Here is a 10,655-nt window from a genome sequence, read left to right as displayed (position 1 = left end):
AGAAAGGGGTATGAGTGACAGGCCTGCTTCCTTGTCTCCAAAGCTCCAAAACCCAAAGCTCTTTTAGCTTGGAGTGGACCCTGTCTGAATTTGAACACTCCCAGGACAGTTAGCCAATTGCACAGTTTCTCCCCCACACACCACAGGGCCTTTGCACAGACTCATCGGGACTCACAGCCCTGCGAGCCTCATGTGTCAGTCTCTCTGCATCCCAGCTCAATCCTGTCCTCTGCGCAGAGTGGGCTTGACTTGTGCTGTCACCTCCAGGAAGTTCTCCCTGATTGCCTTCTGCTCTGACCTTGGCCCCCTCCTTCCAGGAATCTGACTCCCTTCCTTCTTCCCACCTCCTCCATTCTTCCTCTGGAGAAACCAAGAACCTGACCAATGTCCACGATATTGTCTTCGAATATCCACAAATCCTCAATAGCGACAGAGGCTGCCCTAGAGCTTGCAAAGTTAGGCTCTGGTTTTGCTCTGAACTCTGCTCCTTAGGAAGGAATGATTGTCTCTGTGTGAAGATGAAATGTGGAGCAAGTTCCCGCCCCCCCCCCCCACCCCACCCCTGCCCCGGCCCTGGTGGATACAAACAGGGCAGAAGAAGGAGAGATGCTACGAGAGGCCTCGGGCCGCACCCCCTTGGCTGCACACAGGGTGGGGGTGTTACAGGCTGTGTCACTCATGGAGCTGACACCACAACGGCTCTTCTCCACGGGGCAGGGGCTGCCTGCCCGCCCGTCCCCCAGGGCGGCACAGAGCTGGAGAGAGATATAGGGCTGAGTGAGTGACTCAGCAGAGGAGCAAACAAATACATGAACAAATGCCCACCGTACTAGGCCTGGGGAAAGGTGTGGAAGGAAAACGGGCCAGAGCAGGCCTGCTGGGGCTGTGGAAGCCACAGACCCTCGGCACAAGGGACAACAGAGCCCAGGGAGGTCCTGTGGCCTGGGGTGGCAGGCGCACTTCTTAGAGCCCGGGCAGAGCCTCGGGTAGAGCCTGGAAGGACGATGTTCCGTGATTGGGGGTGCCACCAGGGGTGTCAGGCTGCAGGCTCAGTCCCACAGGCCTTGCATGGAAGACAGGTGGGCCCGGGCCAGGGGAGACCCCAGACCAGGCTCCGAAGGCCTCACCCCACAGGGCACCACTTCATTCTCTACAGTTTTGCCCAAACCTCCTCATTCGCGGCACAGAGGCAGACGTGCAGCATTTGAGATCACGACACATTCTGGACCTTCACCCCCCACCCCAGGATCAGGGAGCAGCCGCGGCGAGGGGTGAGACGGGCTGCTCGGGCGGGCACCGTGTTCCAGGCGGGCACGGTTACAAAGCAGCAGGTGCCGAGCCAGCAGGCAGCCCTGGCTCTAGGGGAGCCTCCTGGCCGTCCACGTGGCTCCAGACAGAATGAGCACCAGCGCTCCCCCGGCTCCCCCAGGGACCCATCCTGCACCACCAAGGACAGCAGCTCTGGGTCTGAAGCCCGCTGCGCCCCGGCCGAGTCCCGGCGGGGCCTCCCCCAGAAGCACTTTCCCGCCAGATCCCCAGCCTGTCTGGACACAAAGGAGCTGGACGACGCCTGCAGTGCATCCCTCTGCCTGGGGGCTGAGCCGTGTGGGCTTGGGAGCCAGGGCCCAGCATTGGGGTGTGGCAGCCCCGGGGTGCACCCCAGGCCCCGCCCCTCTCTGGACGCGGGTGAGACCAACAGCCGCTCCGAGAGCAGAGGGGGTAAGGTCTGCGTGCCTCTTAGTAAACAGCAGAGTGCTAAGAACTCATGTTTATTTCTAACGGGATCCGAAAGACATTCTCCTTCTCCCGCTCAGAAATGGGCCGGAACACTGGCCTTCCTCCTGCTTTAGACAAAACGGGTTCAGCTGACTTCAGAAATGAACATGACTTAGTGCTGGTCATTAACAGGTGGTAGAAATGGTGTCCACGGCCATTCCTTCACCTGCTTGTGTCACATCAGCCCTACCGGCCTTGGGTGCCGGGTCTGTGACGGTCCCCAGACACGAGGTGAAGTTCAGAGAGGGCAAGCATCGTGCCGTCGGGGACAGGGCCGGCCTGGTGCCCACATCAAGGACCCCAAAGCTCACTCTTAGCTGGGGGGGCTGAACCAAGGTCAGGGAAATTCTGCTGGAGTCAGGAGGAAGGGATGTGCTTGGAGGAGAAATGCAAGCAGGGAGAAAAGCTGTGGAGGCTCCGGGCTTGGCCGGGGGTGGGAGGGACCTGGTCCAATCAGGTGGCCTCTGCCACGATGTGCCGTTCCTCGCATTAATGGATTTAAAAAAAAAACAAGCAATCTGACCCGGAACACGGAAGCAGCACTCAGCGGTCCTGCCCCAGCCGTGCCCGTGAGACTTGCCCGCCCCCGGCGCCCTCTGGACACCCTCTGTGCTGCGCCGACTGCCGCCACCCCATGTGCTTTCAGGGTGGGGGCGGGCACGCTGCCCCCTGCTTCCGCCCCCCGCCTGGCTCTGCTCCGGGTTCGGGCGCAACGTGCCCTCCAGAAGCGGGGGTGGGGTGGGGTGGCACCCAGGGCGTCACCGCTACCCTGTCAGGAAATAAACGCTGTTGTTCACGGCTCAGTGCCTGGCTCTTCTCCAAGGCGCTTCGACGGCTGACCTCATTTGGAACCAATTTCAGCGTTTTAATAAGCCCTTTGCTTCCCGCATCTCTGACACTGTCATCCTTCGCGCTGTAAGCCACCATCGGCTGTGTCACGTGCGGCCGGCTCCGGCCGGCTCCCCGACAACCAGACAGGAGCAAGCGGGGCCGCCACTGCCAGCTGGGGACCTGACCCAGACAGGCCAGGCCAGGCTGCTCCCCAGCGACCCCGGGGCGGCTGCAGGCCATGTCCACCCCCCGAAAAACCCAGCAATCTAGCGGATGGCAGTGCAGAAACCGGGCTGACAAGGGCTGATGGGGGGCGGCCGGAGACCGAGACCCCCACCCCCAGGGGGCAAGTCTCTGACCCTTATCCTGAGCACGGTTGGATGTGTGAGTGTAGGAAACAAGCCCTCTCCACTAATCCACTCCCACTGCCACAGTGCCTTCTCCCCATCTGTCTGTTAAAGCCGGTGGCCCTGAGGTTAGCACTGCACACCCAAGGCGTGAGATGCCTGGGGCTCCGGGCATCAAGTGGGGCAGCCCCAGCATGAGGGCCAGGGGCGTGCAGGCGCCCAGGACATGCTGGACATCTCAGCTCCTCCATCCACCCGCTCCCTCCCTGGCTGCTGGGCCAGAGCCCCCACTGGCCCCCGAGCTCCCTGGGCCAGAACAGTGAGGTCTTCAGACTCCTCTCAGGGCCTCCGTCTGCCCATCTGTGGATCCAAGGCCTGCATCCCAGCCACGTGCTCACACACACACACACACACCCCCCTCTAACCAGTGGGTCTAGCGGTGACCACACACCCGTGGGGGGACGCCTGCAGGGCCCTGAGGAATCTTACCAGGAGCACACCCTCAGGTTCTCCTCTCTGCGTCCTCCATAAGGATGAGGACATGGTCCTCTTTCTTGAGTTTGGGGACCCTGGGGGCAGGTGAAAGTACCCGGTCTTTGTGTCTTTAGCTTTTCCAAAGGGGCCACTGCCAGAAAGGTGGCCGGTCCTCAGGCGGCACCCAGACCACCCTCAACCCAGAGCTCAACCCAGAGGAACCTGAGCCCCGAGCCCCGCCGCTGTGTGACCAGGACGGAGCTGCGTGTTCTGAACCTCACTTTCCTCACCTGGAGGACGGGAGCAGTGCCCAGTGGGGTGGGTGCCCAGGGACTGGGCTGCTGACACTTAGCCGTGACCTTGCCGGGGGCGGGGGGGCAGTGCTGTTTCCACCTCTCCCCGAGGCTGCCCCTCTTGCCTCCATCGGCCCATGCCCACCTCTCGTTCCCGTCCACAAGCCCAGGCACCTTCGAGGACAGCCACCGCGTCCCCCGGAAGTCAGGCCCCTCACAGTTGTCCCCGTGTCAGCCAATCCAGGTAGGTGACAGGCGTCACGCTGCGGGAGTCCCGGTCCTGATGCTCCGGGATGCTCCGTGCTCCGGCCCAGCCCGTCTGGCCCTGATGTGAGCCTGCGTGTGCTGGGCTTTCTCAAGCATTCAGAGCCCTGACCACCACCACATCACACGTGAGGACCCCAGACTAGAGACAGGCAGACACAAACAAGGCCACAGGCAGTGGCGGTCAGGCTGAAGGCGTCCACAGAGCCTGGAGGAGAGGACGGGCCTTCCTGAGCCTCCGGGCAGCTGCCTACCCACACGATGGCCTTGATAGGCGAGCCGGCAGGCAGCGGTCAACTCAGCCGCCCGGCCAAGCCGCTCCTCGGATAATCTGCCCCTCTACCCCCACTCAGAGCTCAACGCCCGCACTGTCCCGTGGCCCTGAAGCTCAGGACTCCACACCCCGTGACACCGACAGCCCCTGCCAGCTGCTGCCCAGCCCCGTGGATCAGCTGGTGCCGCCCAGTCCAGGACCCTCGGACTTGTCCCTACTCCTTAAGCCACAAGCCAAGTAAAGGGGACTCGGGCCCAAAGGTAGAGGGCTCCAGCCCCCCCCCCCGCCCCCCTCATCTGCTTTGAGGCTGAGCGGATTTGCAGGTCAGATCTGAGAGATGCTGCAGGAGATGCCTGGATGGCTCAGTGGGGGTCCCTCCTGGCCTGAGTGCTGGGCAACCTCTGAGGGTCCCGCCTGGGGCAGAGATGACACAGGACACCACGTCTGCGTCCGCGAGTGCTGGGCGCACGGCCTCTCTCTTTCAACAGCTCTCAGTATCCCCTTGTGTGGCCATGTGCTCACCTATTGAAGCCAATCCCTGTCCATACATAGTTGGGCTGTTTGCTTTTTCATCCGAACCTGCGGTGGCCACGGTGCCTCAACCATCATGCGCATCCCATCCACCCTCGCGCACGTGTGCTGGTGATTCCTTTTTTTTTTTAATATTTATTTATTTTATTATTTATGCATTTATTTATTTATTGGCTTTTGGGGGGCTTCGTTGCTGCACACGGGCTTTTCTCTAGTTGTGGCGAGCGGGGGCTACTCTTCATTGCAGTGCGCTGGCTCTAGGTGCACAGTCTTCAGAAGTTGCAGCTTGTGGGTTCAGTAGTTGTGGCTCACAAGAGCACAGACTCAGTAGTTGTGGCGCACGGGCTCAGTTGTTCCGCGGCATGTGGGATCTTCCCGGACCAGGGCTCGAACATGTGTCCTCTGCATTGACAGGTGGATTCCTGACCACTGTGCCACCAGGGAAGTCCTGTGCTTGTGATTCTCTAGGATCAGCCCCCACAACTGAAACCGACGGGCCAAAGGCAGCCGGGCTTCCTCATGGAAGTCACTCCCAAGGTCCCAAAGGCCTTCATTAAGGAGGACTGCCAGCCACTGGCCGTGCACCACCCGCCGAAGACAAAACCTCTCCCTGGAACAATCAGTTTCTTGCGGGTAAGTAGGTTTCAGCCTTGTTGACGGGCCAAATTCGCTACTGAGCCAGGCAGCCACCCTCCGGCTACAGTCAAACGCATCACATACATAAACGCAAATTCAATAAAGCTTGGGGCTCGCCATCTGCTTTTCAAAGATGAGACTTTGGAAAGAGCAGGTCTCGGAGCCCCGGGGCCTCTGACATTCACACGGTAAGAGGGGGGCAGCGATCTGCACGCCCTGATCCAATTGTGCCTCCGCTGATCTGGTTATGGAGAGACTTGCCTAATAACAGGCGGGGGACGAGGGGAGTGAAACGTCCGGACAGAGACGATGCTGCACGTAGGTGAGGAGGGGGCGTGAGCGACATCTTTCCGGGTGACACTTGGTCAATATCTAGAGTGACAGGATGTCTCAGTAGGACAGGTGCTGTGCTGGGTGTCACCACCCCTGGACAACAGGTCTGCATTCGACAGTCTCCTGCATGGTGGGGGCACCGAGGTCACCGTGTGGTCACTGCTGAGGGTCTCAGGGCCATTCCAGGGGCCTGTCAAGGAGCCCGTCTCATGGAATCTCCTTGTCTGGTCTGGTTGATTTTGACCCCCCCACACCTGAGCGCCTCTGTTGCCACTGACACCATCTCAGCACAGAGGGGTGTCTTTAAAAACCAAAACATCAATCACCTTCCTTACAGCTGGACAAACAGAAGCTTTGGGACAGCACTTTGAGGGAAAAAGGGGAACTCCAGGTAAGCTGGTGTCTCCTTAGGGAAGGAGATGTCACCATCCCCCGTTCAGAGAAGGGCCTCAGAAGTTATCAATCACTTCTGTGGTTTCAGCAATTTGATTATTTTCTGTGGTAGGGCCTCACAATGTCCAGCAGACCCAAACTTTAGTCTCAATCCACAAGCATCGTCCAAAATGAAGGGATGCTGCTGCATCCTGATGGCTGGTACTTGGTACCCAGGACCGGTTGATGCCTCACCCACCCTGGATGGGGGCAAACGTGCTCTCAGGTGTGTTTAATAAACATCCCAAGCCTTCAGTCAAATGGGAAGTGATGCACACGAGCCCCAAGTGTCAGAAAGATGTTTCTAAAAGAAAAAAAAAGACATAACAGAATTGGATTTTAAAAATGGAGTCTCTTCAGGGGATCAGAATTCTGCAGGAATCACAGAAAGATGTAAAGAAACAAAGTGAGAGGAAACCACACCTCAACAGGTGCTCTGAGAGGACAGCTAGAGCCCAGATCCAGAGCCCTGGAGACAGGCACGGGGTGGGGTGGGAGGATGGTCAGCATGGTTCCTTGAGCTGCTGCGCAGGGACCAGCCACGGGAGCAACCGCTCCTCCCCACGTGGCTCGCAGCAGAGGCCCTGAGTCCCCAGATTAAAGCAGAGAGTGGTCACCACTGCAGGACAGTGACCAGCGAACTACTGTCCCCGATGAAATACAGGGACCCCCAATCCAAAGGAGAATGCCCTGGCCACCTCGCCCTGGTGCAAGTACTTCCCCATCTTCGGTCAGAGGCTCAGAAACAGACACGGTAGTGGCAGACAGATGCACAGGGGAGTGAATGCAGAACTATGCACACTGCCCACCAGACCAAGCTCGTGAGGAAAAGCTATCCCATCACAGAGCCTTCATCTCAGAAACAGAAACTCCAGCACTAAGGAAGCGGCATTGATTCAGTCAGGAGAGAGACTTTAAAATAAGCATAATTACTATCTTTAAAGAGATAAGAGGGGTTATCATAGTCTTGAAGCAAGAATGGGCCTTGATATAAAAGAACTAATTAGAGATCTTGGAAATTTAAAATAGATGGGCTGAAAGCAGAAAGGAGACATCTGAGGAGCAGATCGGTGAGCTGGAAGACCAGGCCAGGCGCCATTCGAGGAATTTGTCTTAAAGGGCAAAGGTATGGAAAACGGGAGGGAAAAGTGGGGACTTGGGGGGCAGCTCCAGATGCCCCACAGCCAGTTAAGGGACATCCCAAAGAGAATAGCAAGGACGGAAGGAGAAATGACCCCGGGGCCACGGAGAGGCATCCATGGTCAGATTCAGAGCCAACGAACACAGGCCCGCAGACGCGGGGTGGCCAGAAAGAGCATCAGAAACAGTGAAGATGCTCCCAGAGAGAGTGAGAGAGAGTGAGCTCTTCTGCTTGAGAGCAAAATTGAGAAAAAGAGTGAGAGAGGGAGAGGGAGTGAAAGCTTACCCGTGGAGGAACATGCTAGAGCAGTGCCAGTTTTCCTAAGAGAAACACAAAGTGATAGGGGACCCAGATCTCTCCTCCGAAGTTCTGAGAGGTGTTAAGTCCACCATTCCAAACCCATCATTCTGGTTTTGGGGCAAAATTGAAACATGCAAGCATGCAAGGACTCGTAAATTTTGCCTCCACCCTCCTTTCAGAAAGAGTTACCCAAGGGTGTATTCCGATGAAACAAAAATCTTAACCTAAGAAAGAGGAGGACAGGTGACAGAAGAAATGATGGGGAGATAAAAGTCAGCATAGGGTGAAGCCTGGGTAATTTTGTTCTTGTCAGGAATGGGATCTATTGTCATCTTTGTATTGTGAAATAGTTCTAATATAAGAAAAATAAAGAGACAATGGTGTTACATATATTCACATGCTCGTCACTCAGATCAGATCGTCTATGTGTTTATTATGCCATGTTTGCTTTAGTTTTACAAAATAAGTAAGTATCTCTAGGTTCAATTAAGCCCCCTTTGTCCCTCTCCTCAAATTAAAAGTTTTTCATCACATCTCTACTTGGGTTATGGTAATGGGTACAAAACCATTGATTTTTAAAATTGTTTATGTTGTAGCTGGCCGACTTGCTGAACATGGAATTGTCCTAATGAATCTTCATTGGGTTCGCGGATTTGTCGAGTGGAATTTTCCAGGGTCAGTGAGTAGTCACAGTTCAGCGTCTTCTCGTGTCTTTTATTTCCGTTTCTGTCATACGGACACACCAGGCATCCCTGCCTGGCTGCGGGGACACTGGAGCGCGAGGGTGCACAGCTCAGCTTGTTTCCGCGAGCACTTTCTGTGTTTCCTTGCGTGCAGGATGTCTGCTATAGATTGCGGTCAAATACCCTTTTGCAGGCGAGCAAGTTTCTCTCCATTTCTTTTCAAACAGCAGTGGGTGCTGACTGTGATTAGCTGCATTGTCCACATCTGTTAAGATGACCCCAAGTTCTCCCTGCCTCCCTGTTACTGCAGAGCTGTGGTTCTCAGGCTTTTGGGCTTCCGGACCCCTTTACCCTTCTAAAAATTATTGAAGACCCTAAAGAGCTCATGTGCAGAATGCTATAAAATTTTACTAAAGGAATGAAAAAGAAAACCTCAGTAAATATTTAAGGTTAAGAATCGGGGTCCTTGATGGGAAGATTATAACATTGTAAAGACACTATTCTCCTGTATTGGTTCTGATAAGTACATTCTCCACATTTGAACATCTCTGAAACTGAGATATACTTTACAATTAAGCTGTGATATATATATCAGCTTTTTCGTTCCTAGCAATAAATTCAACAATGATTTATCTTAAAACGTGATGTCTGATTTCATATGTGCTTTGCATATCTTAGCTCCTTTATTTTTCACACTAACAGTTCCAGCAATATTGGTGTGATTATTACCCCATTTTACACATGAAGAAGCTGAGGCACAGAAAAGTCAAGCAACTTATCCAAGGGCACACAGCTGGGGAGTGACAGAACTGGGCTTTGAACCCAGGCTGTCTGATCCTAGGGTTCTAACACTGCACTATTCTCCAGATGTCGAGCTTCTTCAAATTAATCTGTAATTCAATTCTATCTTCATTAAAGCTCCCAAAGGATTCCCAACCTCACAAGCTGATAATACACATCATTCTGAAGAGAAAAAACTTAAGAAAATTTTGACAGCAAGATAAAGGAACATTGACAGGTATTTCGCCCTTCTTGACAACAACGGTTCCACGGAGCTGTAAAAGTGGTCTCTGTCACATGCTGGGGGAGGGAGGGGCAAGCAGGACAGAAAAGGGGCCAGAAACAGACTCTTGCATGTGTGGAATGAGATTTATAACGGATGCAACTTTCACTTCCATAGGAAATGGGTGAAGCCTGGCTATTCGTGTGTCAAAATAAAACAGAAATAAAATAAGCAAACCTCCAGCTCACATTTGCAAAAATCCTAAATGGGCTACAAACGAAACATAAAAATCAAAATTGCACCAATAATAGGGAAAATATTGTCTACTTTTATCAGCTTCCCAGAAGCCCTAAAGAAAAAGCCTGACAGATCTACCCTTGAAAGCTGTCAGTCCCAGCATGACAATGGACCCTAAAGAGAGGTGAAGACAGACACCAGCCTGGGAGGAAATATTTGCCGCCCATGAAACAGATTCAGATCCTGCATATGTAAAGAGCATCCACAGATCAATATGAAGACACAAAGGCTCAGGAATGGAAAAAACAGGCCAACAAAATGAGCAGATGTAAGAAAGGATTCTCAGCCTCACCAGTGGGCAGGCAAAGACACAGTCAACCAGTGAGATGTAGTTTAACACCGAGAAATCGTGCAGCTTAATCACACCCAGTATGGGTCCCTGTGTGGCTGGGAGAAGTACGCATCAGGCAGGGTCCTGGAGGGAAAATAACAGGTCACTCAGAGGAGGGTGCTCAAGGAGGGTTTATTAATGGGGGTTTTATAAATAAGTGGGCCTGGCAAGGGGCCCCAGGTGAAGGGCAGGGATGAGCTGCTGTTTCCACTCATGGGATAAAGGGATGAGGCCCCAGAAGGAGAGAGGGGTCCCAGGAGCTGGGACAGGACATGGAGAGAGGCAACCCTACAGAGACGGGGCCTGGGATGTAAAGCCCCCACCCGTCTCCCCTTTGGCCTTCACTCACCAGCTGCGCCCCTCACCTCCGCCACACCTGGGGGAGACTGCCAGGTGCCTGTCGCCGGCATCCACATGGGCAGCAGCCGTGTTCACGTCTCACACACGGCTTTCTCACCACTCTCGTGAGTCACACGCCACCCCTCATAAAAGGGAGGGAACTGATATTCAGGCCAAGCAAGGCCCGCTCTGGCCCAAGCCCGCAAAGCTCGAGGCGAGAGCCCCTAAGGGAGGGGCAGGCTCAGTGGCAGTGTGTGTGTCCCCAGCTCCTCCAAGGGGACAAGCGACATGTCTCACAAACGTGGCAGGGTCTCAGAGTGCACAAGGTCGCCCGACTAACCCCAAACTTCTCATCAGAATGAAAACTGCA

Source organism: Hippopotamus amphibius, chromosome 2 (assembly GCF_030028045.1).
Source record: "Hippopotamus amphibius kiboko isolate mHipAmp2 chromosome 2, mHipAmp2.hap2, whole genome shotgun sequence".
Taxonomy (NCBI): Eukaryota; Metazoa; Chordata; class Mammalia; order Artiodactyla; family Hippopotamidae; genus Hippopotamus; species Hippopotamus amphibius.
The sequence above is the reverse complement of the archived record's forward strand: the minus strand, read 5'-3'. Positions refer to the sequence as shown.